Genomic DNA, 23,736 nt, shown 5'->3' with positions numbered 1-23,736 from the left:
CCACCAGAGACTAAACGGATCATCGACAGCGCCAACAGAAGGCGGAGGAACGTAAGTTCTTTTCTTAAGAAGAGGAGGCGCCTGCTCAAATTGGAAACTGAAGCCCACAAAACAATTTGAAACACAAAGCTATTTCAATATGGATGCGTCTAGGGAGCGGTGGACTGCTCCCTAGCGCTCCCGAGTAACAGTCTAAAAATGGATTTTTTTATCCCTAAGCTGTAAAAGGAAATAGTTTGTCCCACCTAATCCATATAAGGAAAATTATAATCCATATTACAAAAATACCATGTAAAATGATTTTGTTTAAAAAAAACACCCATGTGAGCAAGTGTGAATGCATTTTATTCTGGTTTTGAAATTTGTGAGAGTTACCTTTTGTATGTTGTAGTTAATTGACAATTACGAGTTTTATATAAGATCGCAATTTTCATTACAAATCCAATGATATTTAGCAGTAACATTATATTTATACAATTAAAATAATTCCACAAAGATAAAATTCTCAACATAAATATTTTAAGAGAAAATGTTATACAATTTTAAGCCACTAAAGATGTCGTCCACGCATTTACACGAGCCACTTTGCTAGTGTAGTGGGACCATAACTTCTCTCGCTAACTAAATGGGTCAACTTATCACACATCTTCTCCCACTTGAAGAGCACATACCTATAGAGCATGAATATTCACAACATAAAGCATATGTTAATCTCTTCCTCCACCATGCCCATGGAGAGGCAACCACACTACAAAGTAACATAGTTATTATCCGCGACAAATTAGCAATGTCGTTAGCATATTCTTGGGTTTGCACGGGCGTGCAATAGGGAGAGTGAGGAAGAAGATGTAGATGACACGTGAGCACCCCGTTAGTGATTGACCTGTTTCCCGGTGTGACAAACTGGTCTAAAGACGGGATTGACCAGGATTGACAGGTACGGTGCCAATTCCAGGGATTGAGAACTTCGATTCGGACCGACTCTATGAAGTCAAGGTTTTCTTCAGACTTTTCGGTTTGGTTCATTCGCTTGCTCCCGTTTGTCCCTTGTGGCGTGTGTCACGCCTGAGTTGTTTTTCTAACGAGTAATTAAATGCATGTGCCTAGGTATTAATTCATCAATGTTCATATAACTTTAACTGCAAGTAAGTGTGTAACTTTAATTTAATAATCACCTTCATAGAGAACTGGTAGAATAGCAATCTACAACTGAATTACGCAAAGCATGATTAACAATTGACTGACAAATATAGATTGGACACATGCAAACTTCAGTAATAGAACATGGTGATTCATTAGAGATATGCATCTGGGCAAGGCATTGCGATGCATTCAGCGCATGTGGTCTTTCGCTTAGCTGCAAGGTATGCCTTTCGTTGAGCCCGCAATGCCTTCCTCTCATCTGGTGGTATGCTCTGCGTGCGTGCTCTTCGACGGGCGTTCATCTCTTGCCTCTGCTCAGCTGATATATTTTTACTTGCTTCCCTTCTACAGGCATTCATCTCTTGCCTCTTCTTTGTTGTCAGATTTTCACTCGCAGCCCTTTTGCTTGCATTCCTATCTTCTATAGTCTTATTTTGTCTAGATGCTCTTCGACGTGCATTTATTTCTGCTCTTTGCTCGGGTGTTAGGCTATTTCTCCTTGCCTTATCACGGCTTTGTCTCTGTTGATATTTAACTTGTTTAATGCTTGCATTGGAGGCAATATCTTTAGCACCACTCGGTGTTCCTCGAGGTGTTGTAGGGTTTTCTGCATGGCCAATGTGTAATTTGGTAAATCCAAGACCCACATTTGAAGCAACATACCCAGCATCTGGTTAGACTTTATAAATGTAGATCTATAGATGAGCATACATCAATTGTAAAAACGTCATCTCAAAAGGGTAAATGCCATTTGATGTTCCCACATGCTCCCCTGGCTCCGATGCTATCATGGTATTGGCTGTCGGACGCATTGTAGCTAATTGGGTGGACGGTTCACCTATGAACATTCCATAAGACTGTTCCAACAACAATAGTTAAGATTACAAGATGGTCACCTTCAAATCATCAATTAAGGCCCTGTTTGGATTCATCCAGTTTATATAATCTGGTTTTTATAAGCTATTATGTTTCCAAACAGGACAGTTTATACTATAGATTATAAAAACTAGATGACCAGATTATTAAAAACTCATAAGCTACTCTAACCCAGCTAAAATCAGATTATGGATTAATAAAGACATGTTACCCTTATTAACTTTGAGCTATTTACAAGGTACTGCCACCACACCGTTTTCCCATCGCAAAAAAAAACAGAGGGCAAACATGTCATTGCACAATTTAAAAGTTGGTTTACAGTTTATATAATCTGGCCTCCAAACATGCCCACCTAGATTATTTTTATAAACCAGTTTATATAATCTATGTTCATAAACCAGATTATTATAATCTATTATGGTTTCAAACAGGGCCTAAGACATTATGTCTACAAAAATTGTCAGAGAATACACATCTCCTTTTCCCTTATCCTCCGAGATCTTATAAGCAAATGTTGCATGGATAATGAGTAAGGACGTTTGAACCTTCAACACCGTGGTTCACAAACGAAGTAAAATAGTTGGTGCTACGATTTCCGGTATTAAGATGTTATGAGGGATAATTCATACAACAGGGGAAAATAAAAACTGTAGTAGTAAATGGTGCAGGGATGGTGATTAAGGCCCTTTGAACCTTCAACAACAAGGTTCGTAAAATAAAGAAAAATAAATAATAATTAACTACATACGCCGTTTCTCCTCCATTAGCACATTATTTTCTTCTCCACACATCTAATTAATTTCTACAAGTTTGCTTGGTGAGGTTGCACTTCGTATTCCCAAGTTGAAAGTTCCTGGAGACCACCAATGGGTATGCATCTGACTTGTGTAATTACAACCTATCTTACCTATGAAATCCCAAAACTATGACACTCAGTTTTAGTAGTAGTTCGACATGCATCGTCTTTTGTTAACTATAAATAAATTAATAATGCACATATCATGACTATGAAGATCCATAAGAAATACGGCACCATGTCAGAGAAACAGATGGCTTTGTCAAAAGATGAACTCACCTCCGGGTGATGAAGGCGAGGCTGGCAGGTTGATGATAAACTCATGTGACCTCCGTGGTGAATTGGTGTGAGCGTGATCTCCCAACGAGCATGGTCCATGCTTGACGGTGAGTACTTGAGGCAGGGGTGTTTGTGAATGACCAACCCTGTAACAGAAACGTATTATTTAAATACGTACTCCTACCAAATATGGTGGAGATATTTGATGGCGTTATCAATCTTGTCGGGCTTTCCTTATATTGTGCATGAAGTTTAGTATGTAATAATTAGGCAAATTATTGTTAGGATTCTATGTTTTGTTTTCCATGTATAGTACTTTTGCATACCAGGATGGGAGGAAGCCTAATTATTTTTAGTACGTACTCAGGCTGTGCTGATTTTTCGGGTTTGTTTCCATATTAATATTAGTACATTTTTGATTTGTTTCCTTGTATGTGACTTTGACGCTGCGAGGGTGGTAGGAAGGTTACAATGGTGTTGATTTGTTGGGTTTATTTCCATATTAATATTATGATTCTTCGGGTTTGTTTCCATGTATGACTTTGATGCTGTGAAGGTGGGACGAAGGGGTGGCCAACGAAATACCGACATACTAATATTTTTAGTCAGAGAGAGTGACATCATTATTTTTAATAGAGCGAGTCGCATTTCAATTTTAACAAACTGTAAGCTGACATGTAAATCACTTGTCGATTTTTTTCCTAGAAATGCCTTAATAGGGTATCCGATAATTTTGAGTATATAAAGGTATGCGGCATTTTTCTCACAGCAAAGAACCGCTTCCCCTAATAAAAGAAATCAGCCGCACCTTTTCTTATTAAACAAAAAGCAATCCACTCAAAAATATCTATTCTTTGGTTCGGCATTAGGTCCAGACCAAAACCTATGGCAATGGAAAATGTTCTCTAAACTGAATTTAAACCTGGTAGAACTAACATTTCTCAGTTATATATGGATTATTCAACGATGGCGAGAAAAGTTGCGAGATAAAGGCCCCGACGGTGAAGATACAACTTCAGGATTGTTACTAACTATTTATCATGGTCGTGCTACATAAAGGCCACGTGTTAGTAAAGAATAACAGTAATGACTACAGAGACCCGACTCAAAAATATTTATTCTTTGACTGGGCATTAGCACCAGACCAAAAACTATGGCAATGGAGAATGTTCTCTAAACTTAACTAAAAACCCCCCACCATGGTCGTGCTTCGTAAAGGTGCCGACAGTGAAGTTCCAACTTCAGGATTGTTACTAACTATTTATCATGGCCATGCTTCGTAAAGGCCATGTGTTAGTACAAAATAACAGTAAAGGTTGCAGAGACCAGATTCAAAAATATTTATTGTTTGATTGGGCATTAGCTCCCGACCAAAAACTATGGCAATGATATATGTTCTCTAAATTAAACTGAAAAAACCCCACCAATTTTCAGCCATGAACATTTTGCCAAAGAGCCAATTCATGCCATAATGTATACACCCAAACTTCTTTGTGAGCAAGGAGTATGCACCTGCAACTTGCTTCTTCCTTCCTCTATCACTTGGTTGAAGTAACAAACCTGTTGGGTGCATGAGGGTTTCATAATTATGACGTTAAAGCACTCATTCACCAAAGCTTTCTCCCTGAACAAAGGCATCAGGTTAACATCAGAACTGAATAATAGACAAGAGACTTTTCTAAGAATCTAGAACCTTGAACACACTTTAATGAATGGTTTGTTAGGTAGTAGAGACACCAAAATTCCTGAAACTAATGGTTGCAGAAAAGGACAGCACAGATTGAAGGTGCTTGGCGTGTCCCTTGACTGTGCTAGATGACAAGGAGATGTGAATGTGTAGCACTGGTGGCGCGAGTGTGGGACGCCTGTGGGAAGGGGTAACCGTTGGTGTCGCCGCTGCTCTTCGCCCGAGGGCCACCCCTGCAGCCACGACCGCTTGAAGGGGTAGTAGTGGAGGGCGCCGCCGCCCCGGGAGCATCCGATATGGGGAGCAACCGCCGGTGGCTGCGAGGACATGTGCACCGCCTCAACTTCAAAACTGAATTGGTATCTGACGTCTACATTAATATGAACTATATGATGTCTTATATAGGAAGAAATCTGGATCGACTCAAACCAGCTCATGCATGCTGATTGCTTAACACTAATCAACGAAAGCTCGTAAATATTTAAAAAGTAACCACTAAGTAGGGTTCAAGGTCCAAACTAATAAAGAAACCGACATAGCAGCCACATATATAGAAAACTTGCAAGCATGCCCCACCAGTTCACTTATTCAAACAAAAATAAACACACAACTCACGTGGAGTCTCTCCACCTAAACTAAACAATGGTTTCATAACTGAATACCTTCTACTGAATTCATCAAACACGGGGTATCCAAATTATTTGCATGGTTTTACAATAGAGATAAGATTCTTAATATCTGAGTGATACAATAGAGATAATATTCTTAAGTTCTGGCCATAAATCTGAGCAAAAAACAAGGGTCTGCAAGTTTAAACTAACAATAAGAACACCGCAAAGATAATACTTCTGCCAACACATCAGGCAATCTGCTACTACGTGCATGCATGTGGAAAGAGGAGGGGCTTACAGAGTGGAGGAACGCCCGAAGTGAGGTCTCGTGGTTGCCACCGAGCTCGCACATACGCAATTCATCTCCGGGTCGCCTCCGAGCTCCGCTACAGTTGCAGTTCGCACCCGGTCGCATCCGAGGCTTCGATCTCGTGTCTACAGTCGGAGGAAGCAACATGTCGTCGCCATCTCGTCGGGCTGTAACCCTACCACCACCGCCACGGCTGAAAAAACAGTGAGTATGGGGTGGGTGCGTTGGGAGAGAAGGGGTCCAGTCCATACGAGAAGGAGTGCTTGAGAAAGTTTGAGAAGGGCGAAGGGGTCCAATCCAAGACCCACATTTGAAGCAATATACCCAACAGGTTAGGGGAGAGAGGGGTTCCTGCCTGATTCGCCGGCCGCTAAGGGAGCGATGCGACCGTCGCCACCACCTCACATCCTTCTACATCTCGTTGTCGGCGTCGTGAGGGGCAGGGTGGGTGGGGTTGGCGGCGCCCGAACCCTAGAGATTGGTTCGGAAGAGAGATCAGGGAGACCACGCGGGCGGGGACCTTGTGCTTTCCTTGTTGTTAGGGGATGAGGCACGGTTCTTCGGTCTCGGACACAATCACACGGGCTGGTGAAAAATCGGTGGGGTGAAATAAAAATCGGTGGGGCAGGGTTACGATCGAAGAAAAATGTTAAAATGCCCAATTATATTTTATAGGAAGCCACAAATCAAGGCACCGTGAAGGAGGATAGTCGGGCATGCCCAGGTTTTTGCTCGCAACATGTTGGCCATGTTGGAACCCCGTCTTCTTGGCAGGCACATCGGACTTGGCGGAGGTGACTCTATCTGGTGCATATGCCAGTATAGTACCCTCCTTCACAATTATAAGGTATTTTAGATATTTCAATATGGACTACATACATATCGAAATAAGTGAACAAGCACACTAAAATGCGTCTATATATATACATCCGAATAAAAAAACGTTAGAACATCTTATAATTCTAAACGGAGTTTGTTCATTAATTAGTAATCTTGTACAAAGCACATGAAAAAATAACAGAAGTATGACACTAAACATTGTTCTTTAAACTGAATTAAATTAAATGCAATACCATCCAATTTATGGTACCCCGCCTTGAACAAATTGTAGTTTATATCTAAGCCATTTGAGTAATGAATAAAAATAATACACACGTTAAATTTACTTTCTCCTCCTTCACGAAACATGTTCTCTAATAATTGACTACTCCCTGCATTAGGTGAATCGACAAAACATGATGCACAAAAATATCATAACTGGACAGTTGAGAAGAGCAATCACCAGATAAAGTTTTTCTTGCCAAGCAGCGTTGGAGAACTACCATGTAATTCTGCTCTCAGAACGCACGGCAGAGAAGAGTAAATTCATCAAAACTCATACGTAGATAAAATCAGAAATTTGAGCGATAAAACGGGTAGGAGAAAAATATCTCAAAATCACCACATAACTTTTTTCAAGCTTCTCAAGAAATTCAGGCGATTCGACCGTGGATTTGAGAAGATTACATAGCTGCAAAAGTAAAATTTTGTCAGTTTCTAGGGGGTCCCAGTTTAGTGTCGTGACAGCCTGCAACCATGAATCATTTTAGCACAAAAAATTCTTTCATGATAACTTGGAAACAAAGTAACAAGAGCACAACTGAAGCAAAGAATATCAATAGATAAAAAATAGGTCATCATTATAGCCAAAAAATATGGATGAATGAATAAAATAACTCTTTCTCCTAAATCTAACATAACAGAGTATGCATGTCTAGACACTAAAATTACTACACATGTAATGCAGTTTGTTTAAGATCCAATAAGCTAATAACCATGTTTAACACAATTTCTTACAAACACAACAAGGATTTAGATTTTAATACTAAGAGAGAACGCCCCAAGAGCTACATAATGTTCCTGGTACTATATAGAATTATTTGAAGGCCTTCCATAGATGATTATGTTCAGTACAAAACCAACATAAGGAAAACTCCCATTGTTCTATCCTTACCAATCGCGGTGAATTAGTAAGAAAACTGAAACTTCTTTTGGCATCCCCAACGAAGTTGCTTTGCTCAAAGAACGAATTATTTGGACAAAATTCTTTTGTAATCCACACCGAAGTTGCTCTGCTCACAAAAACAAACAAGAAGAAATTAACCACCATGATAACTAACCAAATGAAGTAGAAAGAAAGTTGTAAAGTGGAAACGATTTTACCCAAATAGGGGATCCAAATGTTCAAATACAGCAGCCTGGCAAGACATAGGAAACGACATCATCCTGTGGATGCATCAGCTCGCGACCTTGGACTTGGAACACTGTCGCTTCGTTGCTAGCGCCCACCCTTCGAGCCACCAGTGTTTTCCCTCACGAACAATCAACTGAACGAGGTTTGTGCTACCCTGCACAAGGATACCCTCCCTCCCTCTCAATTTTAGCAAGGGATCCTATGGCCTCAGTCCTTATCTCCATCTAGATCCTGATTTGATTCTCTCCGTCTCGATCAGAACAGAGAAAAGAGGGGAGACGAACCTGAGGGAGGAAGGCGAACGCATGCGGAACATGACGGTGGGAGCGCGGTGGCGGATGCCTGGAGACTGGAGTAGGTAGTCCCATGGAGAAAACAACGGCTGCCGTCGGGTGACTCCAGGAAGAAGGGAGCTATGGCAGGCCCTTGGAAAAAAGACGTCGACTCCCGGCGCTGTCGTTACCCCGAGGCCTGCTTCCGCCGTCGCGAAAAAACGTGAATTTGTATTGTGAACCGAGTGAAGACAGATAAAACGTGAACAACGCACGGGCCGAGGATGACCGCCACCACCGTCCTTGGGTTCGTCGTCTCCGCGTCCTCGTCTGCCGACTACACGGCAAGGAGTCATGAACTGCATGACCAGAGCTAGTCAGTGACTGGGAGACCGACGGGGACGGGGCACGTGTGTCACTTACGGTGGCTACGGCGGCGACGACGGCGGACTCCGTGGTCGCGACGGACACGCGCACCGAGGGGTGGCACTGGCGGTGGCCTTGGAACGACCGGACGCACGCGCATTCGAGCAGTAGGGACGGCGACGGAGCAGGAGATGGGGGCAGGGGCGTCGGACTCCGTGGTCACGATGGACACGCGCATCGAGGGGCGGCACTGGCGGCGGCCTTGGAGGGCCGGACGCGCGGGCATCCGAGCAGTAGGGACTGCGGCGGAGCAGGAGATGGGGGCGGGGGCATCGGAAGAGGAGATGGGGGCGGGGGCGGGGGCGGCGGCGGATGGAACCCTAGCCCATGGTCGGGACTCGGAGGAAGAGATGGAGGGCAGGGGCACGGGCGGGTGGGATGCGAGGACGAAAAAACCGGTGACGAAAATAATAATCAAGGAACGATGAAAAAAAGACCGGTGGTAGCACGTTTGATGGGTTGACGAAGGAACCAAACGAACGACGTACCAACAGACCATCACGAGTGCAGACTCCTCCTTTAGAGTAGAGATTTTGTGAATGAATGAAACCTTTTTTTCTTCAAATTTCTTTGACTGATGCTATTAAGTTGTCTCCGTACTCGAGGTATATGAAAGATATTGTTACTAATAAAAGAAAAGTTCCTAATAAGGCAATATCTACTATGCTTGCTAATTACTCTTTCAGTGGTAAGATTTCAAAGAAGCTTGGCGATCCATGTATACCCACCATTCCTTGCTTCATAAAAAATAATTATGTCAGAACTGCTTTATGTGATCTTGGTGCAAGAGTGACTATTATGCCTTTCTCTCTTTACAAAAGACTTTGCTTAGATAAACTAATCCCTACGGATCTCTCTCTCTTTAAATGGCTGATAAGTCAACGGCCGTTCCAGTTGGTATTTCTGAGGATGTTCCTGTTGAAGTTGCTAATTGCTTGATCCTTACTGACTTTGTTGTGCTTGACATGCCCGAGGATGGGAGCATGTCTATTATTCTTGGTAGACCTTTTCTTAACATCGCAGGTGCTATTATTGATTGCAATAAAGGAAATGTCACTTTCAATGTTAATGAGAAGGAGCACACGATATATTTTCCAAAGAAGATTGATAAAAGGCATGGCCTTAATTGTATTGAGAATATTGAGAACGTGAAGGCTCGAGAGTGGGATTGTCCTCTACATGTGCACCACAAATACAAAACCATTATGGTGGGGACAATATGCATTAAAATAAAGGTACCATCATTGCTTTATAGGAAGTGAAACTTTTTGCTCGATATAACACCTGTTTGGTAGTAAGACTTGATCAACCTTGCTAACAAATATGTGTTTATATGAGTAAAAAGAGAAGCTTGTTATGTTTTCATTTCTTTTATCTTTCATCCTCCTTGTTGTACCAAAGTTTTATGTTTTTGAAGCTTCATATGTTTAACCATTGTTTTGAGCTTTCCGGAAGTTTGCAGCTTTCGGTACTTCAAAATAATTTCAAAAGTGAAGTTGTCAGAAAAATTATAATAAAAAATTCCATCAAAAAAGAGACGCAGGGGCACCTGGGGCCAACCAGGGGGCCACCCCTGGTCCAGGCGGTCAGCTGGTGCGGCGTGGCCCCTGGCCGCGCCCACAGGTCGCCTGGGCCCACCTGGTCCCCTTTCCAGGTACTTCTTCCTCCCTTCTCTATCTCCCACTTCAAAAATCCTGATTTTTCTCCTGGAGCTCGAGTTCTTGCTGTTCTTGGTGGCAAATTTTGATCTCTCTCTACAGCCATCATTTGCGTTGAGAATTTGAGCATTTGCTCCTTGGTATGTGACTCCTCCACTCCTCCAATTAGAATTTTGATTGGTAGTCTTATTTGTGAGTATTTAGGAGTTCTTGGTGCTGTTCATATGAGCTTGCATGCATGTTTAGGAATTTATTTATGAAGTTTTGACGCAAGCTTTTGCATCGGGGAAGGGAGTATAATGGCTTGGGAAGAAGAGACCCGAGCCTACTGACACATTAACTAGAGATGCAGCTTCATCTTCCACTGTGAGGACAAATTACACTGATGATATCATGCCACCAGAGTTGCTCCACGAGACGGACACAACACATGCCATGGCATACTGATACGTCTCCGACGTATCTATAATTTTTGATGGTTCCATGCTATTATCTTGTCAACTTTGGATGTTTTATATGCATGAATATGCTATTTTATATCTTTTTTGGGACTAACCTATTAACTGAGTGCCAAGTGCCAGTTTCTGTTTTTTCCGTGTTTTTGGCCCATTTTCAGACAGAGTCCAAATGGAATGAAACTTTACGATGATTTTTTTGGACCAAAAGAGACCCCCGAAGCTTTGGGAGAAGGCCAGATGGGCCACGAGGGAGTCACAGGCCCTCACGCCGCCACCACCCCTCCGGTGGTGGAGAGCAGGCTTGTGACCTCCTCGTGGGCCCAACCGACGTAATTCCACCGCCATAAATTCCTATAAATTCAGAAACCCGCAAAAAGAAACCTATATCGAGAGTTCCACCGCCGCAAGCCTTTGTAGCCACCAAAAACCAATCTGGAGCCCGTTCTGGCACCCTGCCGGAGGGGGAATCCATCTCCGGTGGCCATCTTCATCATCCCGACGATCTCCATGACGAGGAGGGAGTAGTTCTCCCTCGGGGCTGAGGGTATGTACCAGTAGCTATGTGTTTGATCTCTCTCTCTTGTGTTCTTGAGATGTCTTGATCTCGATGTACCATGGGCTTTGCTACTATAGTTGGATCTTATGATGTTCTTCCCCCTCTCCCTCTTGTAATGAATTGAGTTTCCCCTTTGGAGTTATCTTATCGTATTGAGTCTTTGAGAACACTTGATGTATGTCTTGCACGTGTCTATCTGCTGTGATCAACTTGCGGGTTTGTGACAATTGGGAACCTATGCATATGGGTTGGCACACGTGGATTCATGTGAGTACTTGATGTATGTTTTGGTGATCAACTTGCGGGTTCGTGACATTGGGAACCTATGCACAGGGGTTGGCACACGTTTTGAATCTCTGGTAGAAACTTTGGGGCACTCTTTGAAGTTCTATGTGTTGGTTGAATAGATGATTCTGAGATTGTGTGATGCATATCGTATAATCATGCCCATGGATACTTGAGGTGACAATGGAGTATCTAGGTGACATTAGGGTCTTGGTTGATATGTATCTTAAGGTGTTATTCTAGTACGAACTCTTGAATAGATCGATCACAAAGAATAACTTTGTGGTGGTTTCGTATCCGAGAATAATCTCTTCGTTTTTTCTCCGCTATTAGTGACTTTGGAGTGACTCTTTGTTGCATGTTGAGGGCTAGTTATATGATCCAATTATGTTATCATTGTTGAGAGAACTTCGCTAGTGAAAGTATGAACCCTAGGCCTTGTTTCCACGCAATGCAATGCCGTTCGTGCTCACTTTTGTTGCTAGTTACCTTGCTGTTTTTTGTAATTTCAGATTACAAAAACCTATATCTACCATCCATATTGCACTTGTTTCACCTTCTCTTTGCCGAGCTAGTGCACCTATACAACTTACCATTGTATTGGATGTGTTGGGAATACAAGAGACTCTTTGTTATTTGGTTGCAGGGTTGCTTGAGAGAGACCATCTTCATCCTACGCCTCCCGCGGATTGATAAACCTTAGGTCACCCACTTGAGGGAAAATTGCTACTGTCCTACAACCCTCTCCACTTGGAGGCCCAACAACGTCTACAAGGAGAAGGTTGCGTAGTAGACATCAAGCTCTTTTCTCGCGCCGTTGCCGGGGAGGTTAGCGCTTGAAGGTATATCTTTAGATCTTGCAATCGAATCTTTTTGTTTCTTGTTCTTTCGCTAGAAAACTACAAAAAAATGGAATTGAGGATACCTCATATGCTCCATCTTTTCAATGTCTTTCGTGAGCATGATGGGAAGGAAAATTATGCTCAAGTGCTGAAAGAAGAATTACATAGAATGCTTGGCATAGAATATGTGAATGATGAGCATGATTGCAATGTTCTTAGCATGAATTCTTTGAATACCCATGATGCAAATGATATGCAAAGCCACAAGCTTGGGGATGCTATATTTGATGAAGATGATATTTTTAGTTCTTCCACTTTGAATGATCAAAATTATTTTGATGAAAGCATGCCCCCTATCTATGATGATTATTGTGAGGATACTTATGCTTTAAAGAAGAGGGATGATAAAACTTGTCATACTCTCGAGAACCCTTTTGCTAAACCTTGCTTTTTCATTGTGGACACAATTTGTAGTGCTCAAATCTTTTACGATACTCCCACTACTATTCTTGAGAATATATTTCCTTATGTGGAGAGTAGTAAAATTTCTATGCTTGTAGATCATGAAAAGAAAGCCTTAGGTGCTGGTTATATTGTTGAATTCATTCATGATGCTACTAAAAATTACTATGAGAGAGGATCATATGCTTCTACTTATTGCAATAGTATCAAGCTTCCTCTCCATATGTTGAAATTTTTGAAGCTATGCTTGTTTTGCCTTCCTATGCTAGTTGATTCTTGCTCCAATAAATTGTTTGATTATAAAATCCCTATGCATAGGAAGTGGGTTAGACTTAAATGTGCTAGCCATTTGCTCCATGATGCTCTCGTTGTGTTTCAATCCTTACCTTTTATGTGAGCATCATTGAAATCAATGCCTAGCTAAGGGCGTTAAACGATAGCGCTTGTTGGGAGGCAACCCAATGAATAAATTTTTCTTTGCTTTTTTGCTTCCTGTTTTGTTTTCTCCACACCATCATAATTATGTTATCATTGTGTCTTTTGTGTTTGTGCCAAGCAAAACCGTTATGATTAGTCTTGGTGATGATTGTTTGATCATGCTGGAAAAAGGCAGAAACTTTCTGCTCACGAAAAGAATTTGCATTTTTATTCTGTAAGAGATTTTGAGTTGATTCTTTTTTCTGCTGATTTCTATGCAAGTTCTTCAGACTGTCGTAATTTTTCAGATTTTGTGAAATACCAGAGGTATACAAAATATACATATTGCTACAGACTGGTCTGCTGTTAACAGATTCTGTTTTTGTTGAGTTGGTTGCTTATTTTGACGAAACTATGGATAGTATCGGAGGGTATTAGCCATGGAAGATTGAAAATACAGCAACCCAACACCAACATAAGTAGAATTTAAGTTTGCTACAATACCTAAGGAAGTGATGATTGCGATCAGAGGCTCCAAATTCGTGCACAAGCCCCCTCTCCAAGCCCGTGTCTATAAATAGACACCCTCCTTCCAATTTTTGGTAGAAAACCTAGGCTAGCCACTCCCCTAACCTCCAGCCGCCACCTCCCTCGAATTCCACGCCGAGCCACCACCACCTCGCCACTTGGCACCATCGCCGCCGTCGAAGACCGTCACCTCGCTGTGTTCGCGACCGTCATCGCCACCTTCCTGCCTTGCTCCGCCGACTGCAACGCTCGTGCCGGTCGTAGTCCCGCAACCTCTCCCCGACCTCCTATGGATGTCGCCCGCTGTCGCTGCACCTCCATGACCGCCGCTCGGCCTCGACCTCTTTGGGAACAGGTCTGTCGCCACCGGATCTAGTGACCGTGTACTGGATCCGCCTTGCCCCGGCCCCCTTCGACCTCACCCCACCGCGTTGACATCGCCCCACCATGGCTCTCCCTCAACCTCTAGATCGGGACAAGGCCGTCCCGGATCGCTGCTAGCCCGCCAACAAAACAAGCCGGCCCGACCGTCCCTGCACTCCTCCATCCCACTTCAGCCCCGAGGTGATTTTCCTCTTAAGTCATTTTCTGCGTGAGAAATATCACCATATTGCATTTTGTGAACCTTGTATCCCAGTAACTATGCGATGGATTGCAATGATCTAAACATGTAAATTGTTCTACTCCTCATGCTCTACATGATGGTGAAATTTTCGAGCATAATAGGTTGCATTTACATACTTTATCTTGTGTTGGTGAAATTTTCTGTTTTAACATGTTTGTGGTCATAGTTTTCGTGCATTTTGCATTCTTGGCATATTTATCTTGTGTTGGTCATATCTTGTAGACCGTAACTCCGTTTTGAATGATATATATGTGTGAATTGCCTAAAATTACGTTTAGACTCACATGGTGCATTTTTTACCCTGTTTAACAATTGTAAAATATGGTTAGTTCAGATCTGGACGAATTTCCAAAATTAACACATGATTTGTTTTAGAAATACTATAAGTTGTTTTTGACCTAATTTAAAATGCCTAGATAGATAGTTTATTTATGCTTCATCTCTTGCCATGTTTAATAAACATTTAAACTTGGTGTGTAAATAAACGAGAGTGAACTAATGTAATAGCCTGGAATCGACGCTCCAGAAGATCCCTTTTTATTTTGTTGTCGCCGTGTGATTTATTTGGTTTTCTGATTCATCATCGTATCATGCGCATCATCCGCATTGCATCGACACTCTGTTGCCGTCATTTTTTAAAAACTCGCATCCGTTCATAGTTGCCGGTTTTCTCTGTTCTTGTCGTTGACCATTTTGGGACCAACCACACATGCATGCACCCGCGACATTGATAAAATATTATTTTTAAATGTGTGTATAAAACATTCTCATAGTGGGTCGAAAATTGACGTGCGATCTAAATTTATTGGAGGTAGGCCGCCTGCCAAATTTCATCACATTTGGGGGTCATTTGATACCCCAATCGTTAAACATATAGCGGCACTATAGCTGGTCAAATTGTAGATGTTTTTCGTATATAAAAAATATGTCATCGGGCTGCCCGTCTTCCCTCTCATCTCCGCCTAGCCTCTCTGGAGAGCGCACCGACCTGCTCGCAACCTAGTCCGAAACTCCCCCGGACCCGAACCCGACAGTCGTGAACGTTGGTTCCGGATCAACGCTGAAATATTAATTTCTTAATTGGACCCATAACCTATCATTCTTGGTCGTTCGTTCTAAAACGGAAGGACAAGATAGCCCAAAACTGTATAAAACAGTCAAACCCTGGTCCCTACTTGTCCCATTCACATCTAGGCCACCGACCCTGCGCCGCTTGGAGCCCGCAGCTTGGCCGTGCCTGTCTCTGCTCGGGCTCGAGCAGAGCACAATGCTCCAGGAGTGTTGACCCCGTTTCTGACCTCCCTCCCGCATGCTTGCTAGAGGAGCTGCCTCGCTGGTCTAGGCCAGAGTCCTTTCGTTTCCTTCTCTTCCTTCCTCCCCATGATTCTCTCTCTAAGGTCTCTCTCTCCCATGTTTCTCGTACAGGAGCATGGAGCCACTGCCATGAAGGGCCACCCCCCGGAGTTTTGACGCGTTGCCTAGGAGCTCCACCATCGGCCAGGTCCCGCGTCAAGTCGCTGGAGCCACCAGTTGCCCCCGGATCCGCCACCAAGACCAACCCGTCTACCTCGCCTGACTCACCGCCGCTGGATCACGATCTTGCCTGCCCAGCCCTCCTTGGCATCCCTTGCACCTCGCTGCCCCAGAGTGGCCTAGTCATGAGCTCCTCGCCGCTAGGCCAGGCGGACTCCGCTGCCCTGGATCTCGCCGCCATCGGGGACCGGTATCCGAGGGTCGGGGTCGTCCATCCCTTGCCCATGCCGACAGCAAGCCGCCGCACCAGCACCTTCATCACCGACCATGGTAACACGACTGCTTTGTTTCTGTTTTTCAGTTTCGACAGATTTTCTCGCACGTATATTTCATCTAGCAAAGAACCCACGATTTGTCACAGTTTTTTCATAGCATAGCTGGTCAACGCATTGGTTTGAACGAGGGAGGTACTGGGTTCGAGTCATGGTTTCCCAAATTTTTCCGTTGCTTGCTGTTATTTTCACACGCACAACCACCTGGGTTGAATCCTCTCCGGCTGCTGCAATTCGGCCCATTCTTTATTTTTTTTCCTACTACGTTTTTTTAATACTCAAGACATGCATATTACAGAAAATGCCTTGTTTTAAAGATGTTAATAATTAATAAACCATGAATCGGAGTAAATTGATTTATATATTAAACCTGACTGAAATTTTGTGTAGATTCATAATTTGCAGCTTTCACATGTGATAAGATGTTTCACTTGTCATTTTCATTGAATTTGCATAACTGCCATGTTAAACGGTTTAATTTCTAACTAATTAACACTAGCTCCAATTAAAATGACCCATATATGTAACTTGACTTGAAAAATGTGTACAATAACATGGTGGCATTTATTTTTTGTTTAACAAATTCTAAAATTGTATTCTAGGCAGAACAGTAGCGAATTCAAAAATTACATATGGGGACTTTCCAGAATTGTTATATGTTGTTTCCGGCCTCATTTAAAATGCGTAGACGATGTAGTTTGTTCATGCTTCACCTCTTGCCATGTTTAACAACATTTAATATTGATGAGTACCGAAATGATAGTGACTAGATAATTTGAACATGTGTTTCGTCAATATTTAACTCGTTGCTTATTGAACTTCACTTAATGTGTAGTAGTTGACTATTGTGCTTGCCATGCCATGCATAATTAATTGGACAAACATCATATTTGGTTGTGTATCACATCATGAATATGTTGTGGTGTTTATCGTCTGTTGATTTTTTGTTTCTAGATTGCTTCTTCTCGATAGAGTTCGGAAAGCGTTCGGAGTGTGAGGATTCATTCAACTACGTTGGTTCGTCTACTTCACGAATTTGTTCTTCTTCCAAGCGAGATCTCACACACGATGATCATTTCCCTCGATACCACTTCTATCATTGCCATGCTAATTGTCTCATTTCTATCACTATGTCTCGTTGTCTACCACATGTTATGAATGCCATGAAAAGCCTCTAACCCCTCAACATCCGAGCAAATCTTTTTTGGCTATGTTAGTGCTTGCTCAACCCTTTTCTTATAGCGTTGCTAGTTGCATGTGCAAGTTGTTTTCCATGTGACAACATGAGATTTTTTGAGATACCACCATATTATTGATATTTAATTTAATGCACCTATATACTTGGTAAAAGATGGAAGGCTTGGCCTTTTGGCTCGGTGTTTCGTTCCACCTTTGCCGCCATAGTTACTTGTGTACCGGTGTTATGTTCCATATTGAGCGCTCCTAACATGCTTGGGGTTTTTAAGGGCGCCCCTTGATAATTCTTCTTAGATTGAAACTGTCTTAGCAAGGCCCAAATTTGATACTACATTTGCCTAATAACCAATAAAAAATTGCATAGGGACCTCCGGCCCTCGTGGATAATTAATCAACCCTCGGGCGAGTTGTCACACCCCAAAAATTTAGTCATATTTTTATAAATTAAAATATTGCTTAGAATAATTTTTTTTAAAAAAATAAATTGCTTCATGGCTCTTTTCAAAGCCTCTTCCCAAAAACTTTCCTTTTCAAGTAACGTTTTGAAGATCATTTGGTGCTTGAGTCATTGCTTGAGGTCATTTTAAATTATTTATTTAATTTAATGGGGATATATTAAAATTTGTCCATGGTAGTCTAATTTTTAATTTCTAGATTTTCGGTTGATTTCAGAACCACTCCTTTTCTCTAAATTATAAAATTTACCCTCCAAGTAGAAGTTTCTGAAAATTATGATGGGACTTGAGTGCTTGCATTAAAACATTTCTTTTATTTTCAGTGGAGACCTTTTTATAAATATTTTGTCAAGTTTCACTTGTTCAAAAATGGCTTTTTAATTCCTAAGGACCTCTTTTGCACTGCAACCCTTTGAGAACTTCATTTACAAATTCCACAAAAAATTGGAGATGTCAAGGGATGCATAATACTCACTTTTATGCAAAAACCCATGGTTGTCCTTTGAAAATTTTGAGCAGCACAACCCCTTAAGTCCATGAGTTGAGCCCCATTGGATTAGTTTAAATGCATGAATTAGCAGCCTCAACTTTCTGACCAGAAATGCTTTTCTCAAATAATTGCATTAACAACTTTTCTCTTTTTCAAATCTAACTGTGCCATTTTTTAGTGTCTAAAGAGACATCACCGTGGAAAGTTTGGATGCCAAAAAATATTTGAGATGCCTTTGGCATTTCAACAAACACCTAGAGTGCATGTACAGATCTGGCATGGTCTTTCTTTGCATTATGGAGTTGCTCGCCTGACCCAAAAACATTGTCCAACAGCTTGGCCTTAACCCATAGCCTAACCTTGTTGAGTTTGAGCAGCATTGGAGATGGTTGGATATGCGAGACAATTTGTCGAATGGGTGCTGTGCATGCTCTCGGCGTGTCCAGAGCGCACGTTTTGCACGCGCGCGCCTGAGCCGCCACGCCCCAGCCCTTGCCCTTTCACCATCCCATAGAGCCAAGCCACGCCGCCCCAAGCCCCGACCACTAGTCACCTCGCCCTACGCCGCTCACAGCCGTAACAGTGTGGCAGTCGTGGTAGCTAGCCGGTGTTTGTTCTGCCGCCGCAGTGGCCAGCACCGCCCAAACCTTCCCTGCATGCCAGCTGCCCCCTTGGACCACCCTGCCTCCGTCCTCGTTCTGCCCGTACCGCTAGCGTGCTTCTGCTCCTCCCTGCCATCGCTAGAGATGGTCGCCGCCGACCTTATCATTGGCAGTCGCAAGAACCACCATTGACCGCCTATAAAAGGGACCCCCCCGAGCCCCCTTGAGCAGTGACCGCCCTCCCTGGACCCTTGGGCCACTCCACCTCTCGCTAATTTAGCCAGAGCCACCTGCCCTGCTCGCCTCTAGCCGCAACACTGTCGCCAGCCTCCGGCTAAGTTCCAGCAGCCCCGAGCCTCTCCCGCTCCCCCTTGGCCCTTTCTAGCCTCACCAAGACATTCCGAACCCATTTATCTTGCCCACTTGAGACATGGTAGACCGTGGTGGAATTACCACGGCGCCCGAGCCGCCGCCCGCCATGGATGAAGAGGTGCTCACCTCCGAGCCCTCCGGCGACCCTCTCTGCCCCCATGAGAGGTGTTGCTCCTCCTTGGCACGCCAGTATGCTCAGCGCGGCAAATGATGCCCCTAGCGTCGGCTAGCCTTGCCGAAGCTCGCCGCTGTCCCTATCCACGCACGCGCGGGAGGAAGAAGAGGAAGCCGACAAGCAGGCCCCGCCTGTCGGCGAGCCAAGTCCTGGCCCCATTGACGCGTGCACTGCAATGTGTTCTGTCTGCTAGGAAGCGCGTCCGTGTGAGTGCGCCTTCCCTTTCTGTTAGCGTATTCGTCCCGGAGCATTTCAGTTAATACGCTTTCTATTCTCGGAAGCGTATTTCTTACCAAAGCGTTTCCTTTTCTAAATTCTTTTAAAAACAGAATTTGACCAAAGCTTTCTGTGGCTATGACTTTCAAAATACAACTCCAAATGAGTTGATTCTTTTTCCTAAAATTTCATCTACTTTATTTTAAGATTTATTTCAAAAAAAAATTGAACAACTTTTATGTGCTGATTTGGAGTTGTGTGTTGAATTGTATTATTTTCAAAATAGGAATTGGGAGAGAAGCAAATTATTTCAAGATCATTGGAGTGTACACCACCCTTCCTCACTCCAAAGGCAAGTGACTTGAACTCTGATTTGTATTAAGTTGTGTGATGTTTATTGTGGTGCTTTGAATGCGGAAATTTTGTTATGTTGATAAAAATTCCCATATAAAATCATACCTTAAATGAGTGTATGTGATGGGTATTTTGCTTGTTGTTGTATACATGTGATGCAGATGGTGAGTGGGTACTACCTCATGCCTCGTATGCCATGCTGGTCTGGGCAACCTCGGAGGAAGGTTTGTTGTGGTAAATATGAGACCATGGGACTGACATCTCATGGGACGAGAGTGGTCAGTGAGAGAATATCGAGGTGTGATGGGGGTAACACTATGGCATATCATTTAAACAAATTATGTGGTGCTAAACCTTGCAGGAAAACGTAAACCTCCTGAGTTGACCGTAGATCGAGTCTTGCTAGTGTGTCACCTTACCTTTCGTGCTGCCAGAGGTCTTCCCGAAAGGTAATATGGTTCAGTAGGTCATAAGCCTATTATCAGGTACACACCAAATAGAGGGGCCGGGATGAAGGTCCCGAATAAAGCCAGTCATCCTGTCACGGGACATGAGTGATTCCGGTCTGGGACCGAGAGGGGAAGAGCTCTCCCCTTGTAGCATGTGGTAGAAATGTGATGCCATGTTGTTCGAGGATGTTGGCATCCCTGTCTTATGGTTTTTTGCCTGGCAGCGTAGTCCGGGTGAATCCGTACCTCACGGGGGTAAAAACGGGTGTGTGCTGGTTCTGAGTGTTTACTTCTAAAATACCGTACACAGGATTAGTTCGAGTGACTATTGAAACCCATGGGATGTGGGTAAAGAGTACACCCTCTGCAGAGTCAAAACTATCCGAGTAGTCGTGTCCACGGTCAAGGACAGATGGTTGACACGTCAAGTGTCGGTCTTCGGAGGAATTAAATTGAAACAAGATGATACCTATGAACCGAGTTGTTAACCACAGTCATTATGAATCTCTGATGTAGACTAACCATTTGTGGTATATGGATTTGTTAGAGTATCCATGGGACGGTTCTACCTCCTCGATACTCAGTGTAGTTATTATATAAGCCCTTTTGGTGGTGTCGCTTAGACGCTCGACTGTGGCTACTATTACTCCTTTCATATAAGCCATTTCTGTGGCGCCGCTGAAACGCCCGACTGTGGCGAGTATTTATTTATGCCCTTTATGTGGTGTTGCTTAGACGTCCGACTATGACAATTGCTATTATTTTCATAGGAGCCCTTTATTTGGTGTCACTCATACGCCTGACTGTGGCACGCATGATATTAATTATTAATTATTATCTTCATATAAGCCCTTTTGTGGTGTTGTTCGAGACGCCCAACTCTGGCACGTATAGTAATAGTTCGTTAACAAGTCCCTTTATGTGGTGTCGCCAAGATGCGTGACTATGACTTGTATTGCTTGTCCTTCCGATGTGTCGCCTTAGACGCCCGATCGACACACTTATAATTGATGTTACATTTCCTTGCTTTCTTATACATCATTGGTGGAAATAATTCATCTGCATAAATGCATCCATGAATGAATTCTTATGACATGGCAGGGTTATTAAATGATTTATGCATGCACCTCACCCGCTTTTAACTTATCTATTTTCTTGATGTTTGTGAGTTTATTCAAAGTACTTATTGGCTTGTCCCTGGCTATTGTCTTAGCCAGATTGCTTTCGGAGAGGAGCACAATGTCATCAACCCCGGAACCTAGGAGTCGAGGATAGCAACCTTGTGAGATAGGAAATTATCCAGGTCAGCTGTTGCTGTGGGAAAGGAGTCCCATGGGCACTGTAGATTCCTCTTGTCGCTTCCGCTGTGAGCCTCAGACTTTTGTACAACCCTATGGACCTTCTCGGTCTTGTAACCCAAATTCTGTAATTTGGCTTGGGATTTCTGTATCAAGTGAGTGTCCACCAGCTAACAGTAATCCTGGAGCAAGTGAACACAAAGGCCTGTTTTCTAGAAATTATTTTTCCAAAAAACCGGTAGCTACATGTAGGATCGAAAGTATGTCTAGAGGGGGGGGGAGTGATTAGACTACTTGACAAGATATTTTTTTGCCTTTTCCCAATTCTTTTTAGAGGAAGCTACGACAGTTATAACAAGTCAAGTACACCCTACACATGCAATTCTAACAGTATAGTAGCGGAAAGTAAACATGCAAGTATAATTAGAGGAGTAAGGTAGGGAGATCAAACGCATGAGGGTAGCACGACGATTTTTGGCATGGTTCTGATAGGTGGCGCTACCGTACATCCATGTTAGTGGAGACTTCAACCCATGGAGGGTAACGACTGTGAGAGTCCATGGAGGGCTCCACCCACGGAGGGTCCACAAAGAAGCGACCTTGTCTATCCCACCACGACTTCCATCCACGGAGGACTAGCCTTACTCATGGTAGATCTTCACGAAGTAGTCAATCTCCTTGCCCTTACGAACATCTTGGTTCAACTTCACAACATTAAGTAGGAGGCTCCCAAGCGACACCTAACCAATCTAGGAGGCATAACCCTCCAAAAGGTAATAGATCGGGTAGATCAATGAAATCCATGCTCCTGTGCTTCTAAAGATAGTATCCTCAACACAAATCACTCTCTCACAGAATATGCATGGCTAGGAGAGGTTGATTTGGTGGAAAGCAGTTTGGGGAGGCTAGAGATCAAGTTTCAAATGATTGGATTGGAATATCTTGGTCTCAACATATGAGTAGGTGGTTCTCTCTCAGAAAATGGATCTGGAAATGAAGTGTGTGTTCTGAGTGCTTCTCCCACGAATGAGAGGTGGGTGAAGGGGTATATATAGGCAACAACCAAAATCCAACCGTGACACACAAAAGAGCAAACTCGTTGACACTAAAGTTGGAAACTCGTTGGTACCGACTAGCACTAAAGGTGTGAACTTTTGAATCTCGGTGAGATCGATATATACAACTCGGTGGCACCGAAAAGGTGACTAACAGTCAGATGGCCAAACTTAGTGGCACCGATACTCAAACACGGAAATTCTAATTTTGTGTATCTTGGCAACATAATGTTGGTGATGACGAGATGATGTATATATTTCTCGCTCCTCGTTGGTTACCCCAAGTGGAAGGTTGAGATGTAGTCAGCAACAAGTTTTCCCTTACACGGAGACTGTAAGGTTTATCGAACCAGGAGGACTCCGAGGATCAACAAGTAGGTGTCTCCTACCCTGGCGCTAGCAGAAGACGTGAACCTGCACACACACAAATAACTTTGCTCCCAACGAGTACATAGAGGTTGTCAATCTCTCCGGCCTTGTAGTTTGCAAAGGATCAAAACACAAGCGGGAAAAGTGATATTGATTACAACGGAAAAGTAAATGAAAGCAGTAAATGATGGAGGTGTAAGCAATGGTGGTGATATGGACCGGAGTCACATCATGTTCACTAGTGATGTATCTCTCCCAAAAGTCAATAAACAACTATGCTTGGGTGAACAAATTACAGGTGGGCAATTGACAAAATTATGAACGCACCGCAATGCTAATTATGCTACTTGAAAGTTAGAGGCTCAATAGTAATGGGCAGTACGCCAAGACAAGTAGACCGTTTATTCATCAGCATCTACGTACTAATCATTCACC

General features: G+C 43.1%; 2 long non-coding RNA genes across 10 annotated transcripts; one reads left to right on the top strand and one right to left on the bottom strand.

The window, feature by feature from the left end:
• Nucleotides 1-1,146: 1,146 nt before the first annotated feature.
• Nucleotides 1,147-8,566, bottom strand: LOC123426327. Of its 8 annotated transcripts, none has more exons than XR_006622158.1 (9): nt 8,483-8,566; nt 7,905-8,406; nt 7,696-7,813; nt 6,985-7,212; nt 5,691-6,534; nt 4,607-5,098; nt 3,095-3,240; nt 1,855-2,000; nt 1,147-1,750 (listed from the first exon to the last, which is right to left on the bottom strand). It is a non-coding gene; the product is annotated as an uncharacterized LOC123426327 (long non-coding RNA). The 8 variants fall into 8 exon arrangements; XR_006622157.1 differs by lacking the exon at nt 1,855-2,000 and having other exon boundaries at nt 5,691-5,895; nt 6,011-6,534; XR_006622155.1 differs by lacking the exon at nt 1,855-2,000 and having other exon boundaries at nt 5,691-6,287; nt 6,398-6,534.
• A 7,103-nt stretch (nt 8,567-15,669) lies between these two features.
• On the top strand, nt 15,670-22,079 carry LOC123426326. Of its 2 annotated transcripts, none has more exons than XR_006622151.1 (3): nt 15,670-15,800; nt 15,890-16,267; nt 21,793-22,079. It is a non-coding gene; the product is annotated as an uncharacterized LOC123426326 (long non-coding RNA). The 2 variants fall into 2 exon arrangements; XR_006622150.1 differs by lacking the exon at nt 21,793-22,079 and adding an exon at nt 20,063-20,131.
• Nucleotides 22,080-23,736: the final 1,657 nt, after the last annotated feature.

This window comes from Hordeum vulgare, chromosome 2H (genome assembly GCF_904849725.1).
Source record: "Hordeum vulgare subsp. vulgare chromosome 2H, MorexV3_pseudomolecules_assembly, whole genome shotgun sequence".
Taxonomy (NCBI): domain Eukaryota; kingdom Viridiplantae; phylum Streptophyta; class Magnoliopsida; order Poales; family Poaceae; genus Hordeum; species Hordeum vulgare.
This window is presented reverse-complemented; position numbering and strand designations above follow the sequence as displayed.